A 17,528-nucleotide genomic window follows, 5' to 3' on the forward strand; every position below is an offset into this window, starting at 1 on the left:
GTTCAGGTCTTGATTCAAGGTATACATGTGGTTGGAGATGGGGTAAACATCTATGTAGTGGGCCAAATTTTAATAGGTGCTGAAATATTTAGAAATATGAAAAAAAACTGGGCAGTTTTATTTAATGTACACCACTGACAATTTATATAGCTTGTAAAGTGTAAATAATTCCTATATCTGTGAAAAAAATAGTATTCACAAATACATAAGTGCAAATACATGCCAACTATAGGCAGCAGTAAGAAGAGGCATCCACAGAAATGTCAGTATCCTAATGCAGTGAAGTAATGTGTATAGAGGTTCGAGTCATCACCTCTGTCCTCAAATTAATAATGAAGCAAACTACTCCCTGAAACTGGAAAGACTGGTGAATAAGAAGAATCACAACTTACCAGGAGCAAAAGATGTCACTGGATACAACCCCTAGTAGGGATACTTAAAGGATACTGATTAATTTCTGGAAACCAGATGGGCTAGACTGAGAGATAAAAGTCCTGGAGACTCATCTTGAGGGGAATCCCCACAATTTTGTGAATAATATTTCTAGGAACTCAATGAGGTTCTCAGTGAGAAGACTAAAGACAGATACCCTCATCTCATATTTCTGGCAGGAAAGGGGAAAATTAACCATTTTGAAAAATTCTAAAAGCACTCTGTCCTCTGTTGCAAAGGTCCAGCCACAAGGGAAGCTATCTTACTAAAGCACAGACAATTTACGGGAAAGGACATACCTAAATCTAGCCCTTTAGTATTTGATGTGGGAGAAGCCAAATACCTAACTTCAACTCTATCAAACCTTCCTGTCTCAGCTAAAGGTAGGGAAAAAAGCTGAAAAGCACTTGTGAAGCTCATAGCCCATGTACAAAAACTGACTAAAAGAGTGAGACCTAATTTTAGGATTATAGAATGCTTTCCTTCCCCCACACCTTCCCACCATATCCACAGAGTTCCAGTGTAATAACAAGGAGTTAGGGCTGAAAGAACCAGGACCAACCTTTATTTAAGAGACTCTCACAAGAAATCCAAAACAACAGCAACAACAAGAACAAAAACAAAGCAAAACAAACAAAAACACAAAACAAAAACTAGAAGAGATTTTATCTTCTGATGTTATACTGACACTATAACTACAACAGATAGTCAAGAGAACTCAACTCCGAGCCAAATAAAGAAAACCTCACACAGAAAGCCTATCACCATGGGATGCCTGGGTGTCTCAGTGGGTTAAGCCTCTGCCTTTGGCTCAGGTCATGACCTCAGGGGGCTCTCTGCTCAGCAGGGTGCCTGCTTCCCTCTCTCTCTGCCTGCCTCTCTGCCTACTTGTGATCTTTCTCTATCAAATACAAAAATAAAATCTTTAAAAAAAAAATAAAAAGGCCTACTGTCATCAGTTCTTTTCATCTTATAGGTCATTTCTGGCTTTGAAGAAAAAAATGTAATGCATACTAGAAGCCAAAAAACTATCTGAAGAGACAAAGTAAGAACTAGACATGAATATAAATGGTATATAAATGAGGAAGACTCTGGAACTATCAGACTGGGAATTTACAATAAGGATAATTTACAAACTATTGGATCTAACTGAAAAAGTAGGGAAAAAAATGTAAGAACAGCTGGTTAACATAATCAGAGAGATGAAACTGTAAAAAGAGTCAAAAGCAAACATTACAAAATAAAAACACTGTAACAGAAATGAAGAATGTATTTAATAAACTCATCAGTCAAGAATCAATGGGCTTGAATACAGGTCAATAAAAATGTCTCAAATTGAAAATCAAAGAGAAAAAAATAATAGAAAAAGTAGAACAAAGTATCAAATACCTGAGGAAGGGAGGGGTAATTACAAAAGGTATAATGTGCACATACTAAAAGACCAGGAGAAAAAACAGATAGAATATTTGAAGAAATAATTAATTAATGGTTGACACTAAACCACAGGTTGACAAAGCTCAAAGACACCACGCAGGATAAATACTAAATAATTTATACCTAAGTATACATATTCAAACATCAAAAATCAAAGATAAAAATCTTAAATAAGCAATCAGGAGAGGGGAGGCTTTACCTTGTAGAGAAATAAAAATGAGAATTATGTCAGATTTGTACTCATAAATTTTACAAGCAAAAAGAAAGGGAAGCGAAATATTTAAATTATTGACAGAAAACAAAAACAAAAACAAAAAACAACCTACAATTCAGTTCCCAGTGAAATTATCCTTCAAAAAGAAAAGAGAAATACTTTTTCAGAGAAACAAAAAATAAAGGTATTTGTTGCCAGTAGACCTGCTTTGCAAGAAATGTTAGATGTTCTTCAGAGGGAAGAAAAATTATATAAAGCAGAAACGTAGATCATAATGAGGAAAGGAATAGTATTAAAGAATGAATAAAGTAATAAGATATGTAATTGTTCATATTATTTTTAAGTTTTTCTCATTTTTATTTGATCTAACAAATGACCATTTGTTCAAAATAATAATAATGTATGTGATTATAGTATATGTGCAATGTAATAAGAAACAGAAGGGAGGAATTGCAGTACTCTAAGATACCAGTACTACCTAGTAAATTATTTGAAAGTGAACACAGATTAGTAATAAATAAATAGAGCAAACTCAGGGACAATAATTTTAAAAAATTAGCAATATAATTTAGTAACATCTCAAAAGAAATTTTAAAATATCTTGAAATAAATGGAAATGGAAATGAAACTTACAAAATTTGGGGGATACAGTGAGAACTAGAGGAAGCTTAGAAGTGAGCCTAGAAGAAGTTATAGCATTGAATACATCAACTAGAAAAGGAGAAACATCTGAAATTATAATCTAAGGTTTTACCTAAGAAAACTAGAAAAGATATAATAATTAAAATCCAAAGTAAGCTAAGAAAAAATAATAAAAATGAGAGCATAACTCAATAAAATTATAAACAAAAAAACAGAGAAAACAAATAAAACCAAAAATTAATTAGTTATTTGAAAAGATCAGTACAGGGGTACCTGGGTGACTCAGTCAGTTAAGCAGCCAACTCTTGATTTTGGCTCAGATCATGATTCAGAATCCTGAGATCAAGCCCTGCCTTGGACTCCTGGCTCAGTGGGAGTTTACTTGAGGATTCTTCCCTCTCCCTTGGCGCCTTTCCCACCTGCAAGCTCTCTCTCTCTCTCTCAACCAAATAAAATCTGTTTTTTTAAAGATCTATACAATTGGGGCACTTGAGTGGCTCAGTGTGTTAAGGCCTCTGCCTTCAACTCAGGTCATGATCCCAGGGTCCTGGGATCAAGCCCCACATCAGGCTCTCTGCTCAGTGGGGAGCCTGCTTTCCTCTCTCTCTGCCTGCATCTCTGCCTACTTGTGATCTCTGTCTATCAAATAAATAAATAAAATCTTTTGAAAAAATTATCTATACAATTGATAAACCACTGGGCAAGCTAGGTAAGATAAACAGACAAGACTCAAATTGCTAATGTCAGAAATGAAGGATGACATCACTACTAATCCCATGGACATTAAAAAGATAATAAAAGAACACTATGAAAAACTCTATCCATGCAAATTTGATAACCTACAGGAAATGTGCCAATTTCTTAGAAAAACATTCTACCATGCTCACAAAAGGACAAATGGTTTATGTGAATAGGCCTATATCAAGTTAAAAAATGTAATCAATAATTAATGGCTTCCTAAACAGAAATTACTTGGCACAGCTGATTTCACTGTTGAATTCTATGTAACATTAAATAAAGAAATGATAGCAATTCTCTATTGTATTGTCTAAAAGATAGAAGCAAAAGGAAAACTTAACTCATATTATGAGGCCAGCAATATCCTACTATAAAAATGAGGCAAAGACATCATAAGAAAAGAAATTAGAGAACAGTATATCTCATAAATACTCATGCAGCAATCTTCAGTAAGATATTTACAAGATAAATCCAACAAAATAAAAAAGAATAGTACATACCACAACCTCATGGGATTTATTCCAGTTATGTATGTACACTCAACATTCAAAATCAATTAATGTATTCCTTTCCATTATCAGGCTAAAGAAGAAAAGTCATATGATCATGTCAATAAGTGTAAAAACAAACAAACCAAAAAAAAAAATCATTTTACAAAACCCAATACATATTTATAACAAAAAACTCATCAAAGGAATAGAAGGGAATTTCTCCAACTGAGTAAAGATCATCTACAAAAACCTACGATTCACATTATACTAATTGTGAGACATTTAGAAGCTTTCCCTCTATGATCAGTAACAAAACAAATATAACCGTTTCATCACTTTACTTCAACATTATACTGGAAGTCCTAGATGATTCAATCAGACAAGGAAAAAGAAAGTATAAGCATTAGGAAGGAAGAAATAAAACAGTCTTGTAGAACACATGGTTGTTCTCTAGATAATCTTAAAAAAATCAACTACAAAAATCCTGAAACTATAAGGAAATTAATAAGACACGAGAATAAAAGTTTAATATACTGAATCTAACTTCTTTCTTATATACCAGGACAAAAAATTAGAATTTTGTATTAAGAACACAAAAACATTTACAGTAACACTAAAAACTCCCAATACACTTTAAATAATAAATGTAGCAAAATATATATAGTATGTACATGAGATAAGCTATAAACTCTGATAAGAGAAATCAAAGAAGATTGAAATAAATGTAGAGATAGATCAGAAGACTTAATGTTGTCAGGTGGTCATGATCAGAAGACTCAGTATTGTCAGGTGGTCAGTTCTTTTCAACTTGATTCATAGATTCAATATAATCCTAATAAAAATTCCAGCAAATTTGTGGATATTAATAAAGTAATTCTAATGTTTCATTTATATGTAAATCCAAAAGACCCAGAAAAATAAACACAATCTTGAAGACAAGGTGAAAAAGTCAGAGGACTGACACTACCATTCTTCAGGACTTACTATTAAGCTGTATTAATCAAGACAGTGTGGCATTGGTAACAAAACACTCAAAAAAATCAACAGAAAAGAAGAGCAAGCTTAGAAAGGGACCTACACAAACACAGTCAACTTAAATTTGAAAAAGGACAAAAACAATTAAATGTAGAAAAAAGATATCTTTCCAATAAGTGGTTCTGAAACCATTGGAAATCTATGTGTGAAAAATGAATATAACCATGTAATTGTAATAAATTATTCATAGGTTAAAATATAAAACATATAGTTAGATGCATCTTTCAAAAAATTAACTAAGTATATTATAGAACTAAGTGTAAACAGAATCTATGAAGTTTATTGAAGATAACATAAGAAAATATACAGGTGACTTTGGGTTTAGCAATGACTTTTTAGATATAATACTGAAAGACAATCTATGAAAGTCAGAATTGATGACAGAGCTCATTAAAATCCAAAAAAATTTTGCTATATGAAAAACTATTTCAAGAGAAAGACAAGACAAACCACAGATTGCCAAAAATATTTGCAAAACATACCTGATAAAGAATTGCATTCAAAATAAAGAATTCTTGAAACTCAACAATAAAAAAAAAAACAAAATAAACAAAAATAAACCCAATCAATAAAAAAATGAACAGAAATTTCACCAAACAAAATATACAGATGGTAAATAGCACATAAAAAAGTATTCAATAACATCTATCATCGGGAATGTCAACTTAAAAAATGAGATACGACTGTGCAGGAGCTTTTTTTTTTTTTTTTTAAGATTTTATTTATTTATTTGACAGAGATCACAATTAGGCAGAGAGGCAGGCAGACAGAGAGAGAGAGAGAGAGAGGAGGAAGCAGGCACCCACTGAGCAGAGAGCCCGATATGAGGCTCAATCCCAGGACTCTAGGATCATGACCTGAGCTGAAGGCAGAGACTTTAATCCACTGAGCCACCCAGGCGCCCCTATGTAGGAGCTTTTTATCTTGATGAAAACCCAATAGCTACTTTTGCTTTTGTTTCTCTTACCTCCAAAGTCCTGTCTAGTAAGAAGTTGCTATGGCCAAAGTCAAAGAATTTGCTGCCTGTGTTCTCTAAAATTTCGATGGTTTCCTGTCTTACATTTAGGTTTTTCATCCATTTTTAATTTATTTTTCTATATGGTAAAAGGAATGGTCCACCTTCATTCTTTTGCACGTTGTCCGATTTTCCTAACACATTTGTTGAAGAAATGGTGTTTTTCCCATTGGATATTCTTTCCTGCTTCATTGAAGATTAGTTGACCATATGGTTGTGGGAACATTTCTGGGTTTTCTATTTTGTCCCATTGATCTATGTGTCTTGTTTTGTGCCAGTACTATACTGTCTTGATCACTATAACTTTGTAATATACCTGGAAGTCAAGAATTATAAAATCTCCAGATTTGCTGCCTTTTTTTTTTTTCTTTCCAGATTTCTTTGGCTCCTAGGACTCCTTTGTGGTTCTATACAAATTTTAGGATTCTTTGTTCTAACTTTGTGAAAAATGCTGTTGATTTTTTTTTAAGATTTTATTTTATTTATTTGACAGAGAGACAGAGAGAATGAGAGAGAGCGTGAGTGGAGAAAGGTCACTGGGAGAAATAGACTCCCTGCTGAGCAGAGAGCCTGATGTGTGACTCAGCCCAGGGACTCCAGGATCATGACCTGAGCCCAAGGCAGTGGCTTAAGGAACTGAGCCACCCAGACACCCCTGCTGTGGTATTTTGATAAGGATTGGGTTAAATATGTAGATAGCTTTGAGTAGAATAGACATTTTAGAATGTTTGTTCTTCATATCCATGATCATAGAATGTTTTTCCATTTCTTCATGTAAACTTCAATTTCTTTTGTAAGTGTTCTTTAGTGTTTCTAAGTAACTTAGTGTTTTTGGTGCAATTGTAAATGTAATGGATTCCTTGATTTCTTTTTTCTGCTGCTTCATTATTGGTATGTAGAAATGCAATAGATTTCTGTACATTGATTTTCTATCCTGTGACTTTGCTGAATTCATGTATTGGTTCTAGCAATTTTTTGGTGGAGTTTTTCAGGTTTTCTATATAGAGTATCATGTCATCTGCAAATAGTGCAAGTTTGACTTTCCCTTGCAAACTTGGAGGTCTTCTATTTCTTTTTGTTGTCTTATTGCTGAGGCTAAGTCTTTCTGTACTATGTTAAATATTAAGGGTGAGAATGGACAATCCTGTTTTGCTCCTGACAATGAGAAAAAGCTCTCAGTTTTTCCCCATTGAAGATGATATTAGATGTGAGTCTTTTGTATATGTCCTTTAGGATGTTGAGATATGTTCCCTCTATCCCTACTTTGTTGAGGATTTTCATCAAGAATGGATGCTAGGGGCGCCTGGGTGGCTCAGTGGGTTGAGCCTCTGCCTTCAGCTCAGGTCATGATCCCAGGGTCCTGGGATCTAGCCCCGCATCATGCTCTCTGCTCAGTGGGAAGCCTGCTTCCTCCTCTCTCTCTGCCTGCCTCTTTGCCTACTTGTAATCTCTGTCAAATAAATAAATAAAATCTTTAAAAAAAAAAGAATATATGCTATATTTGCAAATTTGTCAAATGCCTCTTCTGTATCTATTGAAAGGATCATATGGTTTTTTCTTTTATTAATGTGATATATAATGTTAATTGATTTCTAGACACTGGCAAAGCCCATGAATAAATCCCACTTGATCATGGTGAATAATTTTTTTTAAATATATTTATTTATTTATTTATTTGAGAGAGAATGAGTGAGAGAAAGCATGAGAGAGGAGAAGGTCAGAGGGAGAAGCCGACTCCCCAAGGAGCGGGGAGCCCGATGCAGGACTCGAACCCGGAAGTCTGGGATCATGACCTGAGCCGAAGGCAGTCACTCAACCCACTGAGTCACCCAGGCACCCCATGGTGAATAACTTTTTTTATGTACTGCTGTATCCTATACACTAGTATCTTGTTGAGAACTTCTGCATCCATGTTCATCAGGGATATTGGCTTGTAATTCCCCTTTTTTTGTGGGGTCTTTGGTTTTGGAATCAAGGCAGTGCTTACCTCATAAAATGAACCTGGAAGTTTTCCTTCCATTTCTATTTTTTTGGAACAGTTTGAGAAGAATGGGTGTTAACTCTTCTTTAAATGTTTGGTAGAATTCCCCTGGAAAGCCATCTATCTGTTGGAAGATTTTTTTTTTTTTAAAGATTTTATTTATTTATTTGACAGAGAGAAATCACAAGTAGATGGAGAGGCAGGCAGAGAGAGAGAGAGAGGAGGAAGCAGGCTCCCTGCCAAGCAGAGAGCCCGATGCGGGACTCGATCCCAGGACCCTGAGATCATGACCTGAGCCGAAGGCAGCGGCTTAACCCACTGAGCCACCCAGGCGCCCTGTTGGAAGATTTTTAATTACTGACTCAATTTCTTTGCTGGTTATGGATCTGTTCAAATGATCTATTTCTTCCTGTTTTGGTTTTTGGTAGTTTGTATGTTTCTATGAATTTGTCCATTTCTTCCAGGAAACACTCAACAGAACCAAAAGGCAGTCTATGGAATTGGAGAAGATATTTACAAATGGATATCTGATAATTGTTTAGTATCTAAAATCTATAAAGAACTTATCAAACTCAACACCTCCAAAAAATAATTCAGTTAATAATGAACAGACATTTTCCAGTGAAAACATCCAGATGACTAACAGACACATGAAGATATACTTAACATCACTCACTAGGGAAATACGAGTCAAAATCGCAATGAGATACTATCACCCTCTGGTCAGATGGCTAAAATTAACAACATGAGAAAAAACAGATGTTGGCAAGGAAAGGAGAAAGGGGAACCCTCTTATGCTGTTGGTGGGAATGAAAACTGGTACAGCCACTCTGGAGAATAGTATAGAGGTTCCTCAAAAAGTTAAAAAATAGAACTACCCTATGACCCAGCAATTGCACTAGTAGGTATTCATCCAAAGGAAAAAAAAATACAGATTCGAAAAGGTACATGTAACGTGATGTTTATAGGTTTATAGCAGCATTATTAACAATAACCAAATTATGAAAAGAGCCCAAATGTTTATTGACTGATGAATGGATAAAGAATTTTTGAGATGTGAGCCATCAATGGAATCAAAAGGAATCATCAAAAGGAATGAAAACTTGCCTTTGCAACAACATGAATGGTGCTAGAATATATCATGCTAAGTGAAAAAGTCAGGATTGAGAAAACAAACACCGTAAATTTCATTCCTATGTGGAATTTAAGAAGCAAAACAGATGAACGTAGGGGAAGGGAGGAAAAACAAAAGAGAGAGAGAGGGAAACAAACCATGAGAGACTTTTAAGGATAGAGAACAAACTGAGGATTGATGGAGGAAGGTGGTTGGGGTTGGGTTAAAAGGGTGATGGATATTAAAGAGGGTACTTGTTATATTGAGCACTGGATGTTATATACATAATTGATAAATCACTAAATTCTACTTCTGAAACCAATATTACATTATATGCTAACAAGCTAGAATTTAAATAAAAATTTTTAAAAAATAAGTCATCACTATAAACCTATTAAACTGGCTAACTTCAAAGCACAGATAGCACCAAATACTTCTGAGGATATGGAGCCGCAGGAACTCTCATTCATTGCTGGTGGGAATGCAAAATGATACAGCCATTTTGGTAAACAGTTTGCCAGTTTGCCAGCTAAAGCAAAACATTATCATACAATAGGATTCATCCATCACACTCCTATATATTTATCCAAATGAGTTGAAAATTTCTGTGCACCCAAAACTTTGCACATGAACAATTACAGCAACTTTATTCATAATTGTCAAAAACTGTCAAAAATTGTCAATAACCAAGATACTTTTCAATATGTTGAGCGGTTAAAACTGTGATACGTGCACACAATGGAAAGTAATTAAACCATAAAAAAAAACTCTTAAGCATGTATGTGCTATGGTGAGTGCTGTGAAGTGTGTAAACCTGGCGATTCACAGACCTGTACTCCTGGGTCTAATAATGCATTATATGTTAATTAAAAAAAATTTTAAATATTAAAAACAACAACAACAACTTCTCAAGCCAGAAAAAAAAAAATGGAGAAACCACAAATGAATGAATTCTAAAGTAAGGAAGACAATCTGCAAAGTCTACATATTATATGGTTCTAATTACAAATATTCTGAAAAAGGCAAAACTATAGAGAAAGTAAAAATATCATTGGTTGCCAGGGTTTCAGGGGGAGGGAAGGAGGAAAGAAGGAATAGATGGATCACAGGGGATTTTTCAGACAGTGAAAGTTTTTTGTACAATACTGTAAATGTGGATACATGATATTACTCATTTGTTGAATCTGATAATCAATATAATAGTAAGGCAGGGTGTTCATAATAGGGAAACTGGGGGGGGATAGAAGAGGGTCAGGGAAAAGGAGGTATATGAGAATTCTGTATTTTCTGCTCCATTTTTCTCTAAACCTAAAATGCTCTAAAAAATAAAAGTGTATTAGAAAAAAATATATATCAATCAATCCCAACCCAGACACAATCACACGCTGAATTTCTGCTTCTGAATATTACAAATTAGTTTGTTATTCACCTATAAAGGTTATTTTAAGTTTATTATATAAATGTTAGGATTGCTTAATATTCTTTTTCTCTAACAAAATGCATGCTTCAGAAAATCACATAATAAATGCACTTATAACTGGTTGATTTAGATATGAAGAAAAAAACAAATCTTGTTAATAGAAAATCATTTTTCCCTGCCCTCATTAAAACAATTATTTGAATTATTAGTTTAACTGCTTGCCATCTTTCGTCTTTCCAGGAGTCCATATGTCTAGGTCTGATTCACTCTGTAGTTGGATGTGAAGATTCTTTTAAAATTCAGAGAGACACAAAATATACCTGATTTTTCATCTTCCATGACAGAGAATAGGTTGAACAGTATGATGAGCAGTCTTCATTCCATATGTTCTGTTTAAATCTTGCCAATTTCAATGCTGTAAAGGTGAGACTAAAATGAACAACCTATTTTTCATTCCATATGATTCTCAAGTAAAGGAAATTGCTTTCACATTTGTTGGTCAATAAAAAGGTATAATAAAAAGTTTAATTTAAAGTGAGTCTTAAATAAGATTATTTGTAAAATAGGCATAAAAGGAGCACAGAAGTCATAGCAGATGCAAAGAGTTTGGTGAAGGGAAACTAAAAGGCAATAGTTGAAAAATTATGCTTTGAAAGTTTAGAGAGATTAATCACAGCAGAAAGGTGAATTATTTACATTGTAGAAAAGCTATGTATCATAGAGTTTCTTTTAAAAATGAGAAATTTGAAATGGGTAATGATATTATCTTGAACATGCTGAAGCACAAATAAAGCGTATTTATGGACAAGAAGAGTGGGATCGTGATTAAAATCATGAAGACATTCATTTCAAGGCGTTGATAGTTCAGGTCTTGCAGATAATAGGATGTGTGTGCATGTGTGTGCTTATGAACAAATTCCATTTAAAAAGATTATAGGAGGGCAAAGTAGAAATGTACAGAAGTTGGTGGATTCTAGAAAATAAATGTCAAATTGCTGATAAAATTTGGGGGATTTACAGAGAAATGTTATATTTGAATGAATGAGGTAATCAGAAGTTGTACTGAATGATGGGAAGGGTATGTGCTATGGTGTGTGCTGTGAAGTGTGTAAGTCTGATGATTCACAGACCTGTACCCCTGGGGCAAATAATACATTATATGCTAATAAAAAAAAATAGACGTCATACTGAATGAAACATTGGCTTACATGCAGATAGACTGGGGATATGAATGTGGTTCATTCTCTTGCTTGGTGATATAAAACAAACTGATATCCCTCTATCAGCTTGATGTAGCATTAACTGAAGTCATGAACCAACAAGACTGAATTGTTCTGAAAAACTTACTTAGGCTATGGACTTAACAACAAATGGTTGGCTAAATTATCTTTTGTTATTTTTATTTTAAATCACACCAGCTTACTTAGTATGTTTTACCATACCCTTTAAACATATAGCTTTTCCCGCTGCCTTCGGCTCAGGTCATGATCTCAGGGTCCTGGGATCGAGTCCCGCATCAGGCTCTCTGCTCAGCAGGGAGCCTGCTTCTTCCTCTCTCTCTGCCTACTTGTGATCTCTCTTTGTCAAATAAATAAATAAAATCTTTAAAAAACAAACAAACAAACAAACAAAAACATATAGCTCTTCAGTAATGGGTGTGTTATTAGATAATATAATATGCTAGAAACATTGCAATCAGAATTGCAATTGAAAATTAATTCATGTGTATATTTGTTTCAGCCTATAATCGATTGCTTCAAGTTATTATTAGCTTAAAATAACCTGTCTATTAAAAATATTATATTTTTTTCTTTTAAGTTTGTTTAAACTTTAAATCCTTCTGAAATCCTCCTTAATGTCTGTGATAGTACACTTTAAACATGGGAAAAAATAATCTCTCTAATTAGTTGACCAGCATTTTAAGTACATTATCTCTACAAAATTGAATATCTTAATATTTTGCAAAGTACCTTAATTAAATAGAAAGAGGATGTTCACCTGTAACATGTTTTAATTCTTTTTTAAACTTACTTTTATTTTTTTCAGTGTTCCAAAATTCATTGTTTATGACCACACTCAGTGCTCCATGCAGTACATGCCCTCCATAATACCCACCAGTACTTTAAATATTAACTTTTTTAAAAGTCGGGAATTTTAAAATCTAGTTCACATCAATTAACATATCAATTACCACACAAATCTAAGAGTCCCAAAGCTTTGTTTTGTTAGTTTGCTTTGGTTTCCGCTCTGCAGTTGCAATTTGCACATCACAAAATCTATTATGAATATTCAATATTAATTCAAGTTAGGTAAATTCAAACTACATAGTTAAAATCACTGTATTAGTAATTTGCTAATTTTTTTCTCATAAAATGCTGTTTGGCATTATTCAGAAAATTAAATAAAAATATATAACAAATACATGTGTGTGTGGATGTGTGTGTGTGGGCATTTGTGTGTGTGTGAAATATATGTGCCTGGTTAGATAAGATTTAATAAACACACACCTCCCTGGATGAAACTAGTTGAAAAGTAAAGGAGTGTCTGGAAAACTGAGCCTCCTTTAAAGTTTCTGGGCTGAAAACAGCCAGATCCTTGTCATAGCTAAGTACACTCATTCAAGGAGTAAATGCTTAGGAGAAACATTTATCTTTGGTGGCCATGCACTCCATGTACTCCCTGTCCATACCCACCAGGAGCACAGCCTATTCTGATCACATGACACTCCTCTGTTGTTTTGATAACATTCACAATAAACTTGGAGGCAGAGTTTGGCTTGGGGCCTTTTGCCACTAAAGTGTCCCCAGGCCCACTCCTTTCTCCTACTAAGGTGTCTGGAGTAATCCTTTCATTCACCACTTCAGGGTTTGCTGAGCCAAACCTGACATACATCAAGAGTGTACATTGTGTGGATAGATATAGAGACATGAATATATATATATGTAGATAGATAGATAGATTGTGTGTGTGTGTGTGTGTGTGTGTGTAGATATATAGATGTATGTATGTGGAAGGTAAGTTAACACCTCTATCCTAAGAACAATAATACTTTCAACACTATGGTTTAATTTACGTGTTTGGTAATGAGCTGTTTATGCACAGCAATGTCAACTTACATCAGAAATTCTGATCAGAAGTTTTCTATATTTCATGACTTCTCACATAATTCAAATATCTTTGCTCAAATGTCATATACTCAATGGAATGTATTTTGACTACCTGTTTAAAATTACCTCCCATACCCTTAATATAATGCTCTATTATTTTTATATAGTTCTTGTCATCTTCTGTTATCCCATGTAATTTATTTGTTGTAATATTTGTTCATAGTGCCAAAAAAAGCAGATATTTTTGCCTATGTCACTCAAGTCCAAGAGCAAAGAACAGAACAGACACATAAAAATATTTTTGAATGGGTCAACTAATCTTCAACAAAGGAGGAAATAATGTCCAATGGAAAAAAGACAGCCTCTTCAATAAATGGAGTTGGGAAAATTGGACAGCCACATGCAGAAAAATGAAATTGTACCACTTCCTTACACTACACACGAAAATAGACTCAAAATGGATGAAGGACCTCAATGTGCGAAAGGAATCCATCAAAATCCTTGAGGAGAACACAGGCAGCAACCTCTTCGACCTCAGCCACAGAAACATCTTCCTAGGAACATCACCAAAGGCAAGGGAAGCAAGGGCAAAAATAAACTATTGGGATTTTACCAAGATCAAAAGCTTTTGCACAGCAAAGGAAACAGGTAACAAAACCAAAAGACAACTGACAGAATGGGAGAAGATATTTGCAAACAACATATCAGATAAAGGACTAGTGTCCAAAATCTATAAGAACTTAGCAAACTCAACACCCAAAGAACAAATAATCCAATCAAGAAATGGGCAGAGGACATGAACAGACATTTCTGCAAAGAAGACATCCAGATGGCCAACAGACACATGAAAAAGTGCTCCATATCACTCGGCATCAGGGAAATACAAATCAAAACCACAGTGAGATATCACCTCACACCAGTCAGAATGGCTAAAATCAACAAGTCAGGAAATGACAGATGCTGGCGAGGATGCGGAGAAAGGGGAACCCTCCTACACTGTTGGTGGGAATGCAAGCTGGTGCAACCATTCTGGAAAACAGCATGGAGGTTCCTCAAAATGTTGAAAATAGAACTGCTCTATGACCCAGAAATTGCACTACCCTAAAGATACAAATGTAGTGATCCGAAGGGGCACGTGCACTGGAAAGAACCTAGATGTCCATCAACAGATGAATGGATAAAGAAGAGGTGGTATATATACACAATGGAATACTATGCAGCCATCAAAAGAAATGAAATCTTGCCATTTGCGATAATGTGGATGGAACTAGAGCATATCATGCTTAGCGAAATAAGTCAAGCAGAGAAAGACAACTATCATATGATCTCCCTGATATGAGGAAGTGGTGATGCAACATGGGGGCTTAAGTGGATAGGAGAAGAATTATGAAACAAGATGGGATTGGGAGGGAGACAAATCATAAGTGACTCTTAATCTCACCAAAACAAACTGAGAGTTGCTGGGGGGAGGGAGATTGGGAGAAGGGGGGTGGAGTTATGGACATTGGGGAGGGTATGTGCTTTGGTGAGTGCTGTGAAGTGTGTAAACCTGGCGATTCACAGACCTGTACTCCTGGGGATAAAAATATATCATATGTTCATTAAATAAATAAATAAATAAATAAATAATTAATTAATTAAAAAAATGTTGTTCCGTTAAAAAAAATATTTTTGAATGAATGGATGAATGGTATATTAAATTTGCTCTCGCTTTCTCATATTCTATGAAAGATTTTGATATCTGTATCAATTCTTAAAGACAAGGCACACTTATATTAATTTAAAAATACATTTATCTTTTTAATAGGAAAAATAATTCAGACCACTATTATACAATTATTATGAGAAAATAAATGGTGTTATAATTGTAAAATAAATATAGTGCTTATGAGAAAGGAAGGGCATCCTGATGGTTGGTAAATATCACTGGAGGTGATCATTCCTAGTAAGGTTGCCACTGGGTTTGGAAGAAGCAGAAATCAACCATTTAGCTGCCATGCCCTATAACTAAGGTTTAGTCTAGTCTACCCACTTGGCCTTTGCTCTTGGGACTGGTGGTGGGGTCACAGTTTCATAGTTTCATTTATAATGTTTGGTTACATTGTGTCAGGTTACCCCTTTGCTGCCCCTTTGACTAGACTGGGCCACTTTTGTCTTCACCCATAGCCATTTCCAGGTGCTCCTTGCTTCAGCTTGAAGTCAATGATATAGAAACCAGTAACCCAGGAAATGCACTATCCAGCCAGTCATTGGATGCCAAGGTTCTTGGCCAGTGAAATCCCTAGCCAGTGAATCATTTGCCTTCTACTTTCAGAGATTTTCTTCTGTTTTTTGTTTGTTTGTTTGTTTGTTTTTTAGTGTTTATTTTACACATAATGTCCATAGCTTTTAGTTTTACTTAGGGGGAGGAATGGACAAAAACATTTTTACTTTATACTTCTGGATACTGAGCTAATACATTTTTAATGATTTTCTCCTCAAAAAAGCCTTTATTTTCCATTTTGTAAAATGATATTGCAAATTTATCTAGAAAAGTTCCACAATTGAACCCTCTACTTTTTTTTTGTTTTTATACTGCCATGGAAAAGCAAAACATTTCCTTTCCAAAATCTGCAAATATAGTTTTGGCATGATATAAATTCTCTTTATTTTATTGAAAGCAGAATGCAAGTAATAGATAAGAATGAACAAACCAAGCTATGGTATTTCTTTCTATCAGCACACTTAAAAATATTCAAATAAATGTTCCTGTATAATAAGTTTAAATTATGTTAAAAAAATGTACTAAATTAAATGAATAAAGTATCAGCTAAATTTTTTCTTAATGTGTTTCTCAGTTGTATTTCTTTATCTTAGCTCTTCTTGCTATTTAAAGCAGTAGTAGTTATCGTGACAGTTTTATTCCTAGTAACGAAGTTTAAAGCCTTTAAAATGTTATTTTTGCATAACAAGCAAAATGGACATTTTAAAAATTTGATTATTTCATGTATGCCCACATATTTTCCTTTCTTAGAACTAATATAATTGGTGAATACTACTGTACATTTAAGTTGAGGTTCTTGAACCTCATAGCTGTTTTGAGGTTGAGGTTATCTCTTTTATCAGGTGAGAGTTCATTTTTTACCAGATAAGACTATAACTGCTATTGAATGTTATAGATGGAATAAAAATGTAAATGAGGATGTGAGGCCATGATTAAGTCATCCACACTGGCTGAGGATTAATGCCTATTTGATTACCATTACTTTATTTCATAAAGTTAATGGAGAAAATAAAGTTTGTGCTGAAAAGAAAATTTAGGGAAAGTTAGCATAATTGAATTATAATCCAAATGGCTGTATGCAACACTAGTGATGAGAATTCAGGTATACCATAAATGTTTAATAAGACAATGTGCATATTAGCATACACACCACTATGTATCTATGTATACATGTTTACATAAATGTGCACTTTTATGCTTTTAAACTACTCTCATGTTAATTTATAAAGCTTGTGTGTTGTGTCCTGAATTTTACTAATAAAATTCAGTAGTTTTAACAACTAAACCATTTTAATTTTCATTTCTTAAAAAGTTATATTTATTTTATTTTAGAAAGGAAGAGAGCTCATGCACAGAGGGGGGAATGCAGAGGGAGAGAAAGTCTTAAGCAGAATATCTCAAAAGGCATGTCAAATTAAATGGGAAATACTTAATTTGTATTCTAATTGTTTTAGTTTTTAAATTTAAGTTACTTAATATTAAAGCAAACTAAAATTTTAATTCTTGTTTTTTTATTTTTTTTCAGTGTTCCAAAATTCATTGTTTAGGCACCACACCCAGAGCTCCATGCAAAACGTACCCTCCTTAATTCCCACCACCAGGCTCCCCAACCCCCCAAACCCTTCACCCCTCCCTCTGAAAC

This window comes from Mustela putorius, unplaced genomic scaffold (genome assembly GCF_011764305.1).
Source record: "Mustela putorius furo isolate JIRA1106 unplaced genomic scaffold, ASM1176430v1.1 tig00003974_pilon_pilon_pilon, whole genome shotgun sequence".
Lineage (NCBI taxonomy): Eukaryota > Metazoa > Chordata > Mammalia > Carnivora > Mustelidae > Mustela > Mustela putorius.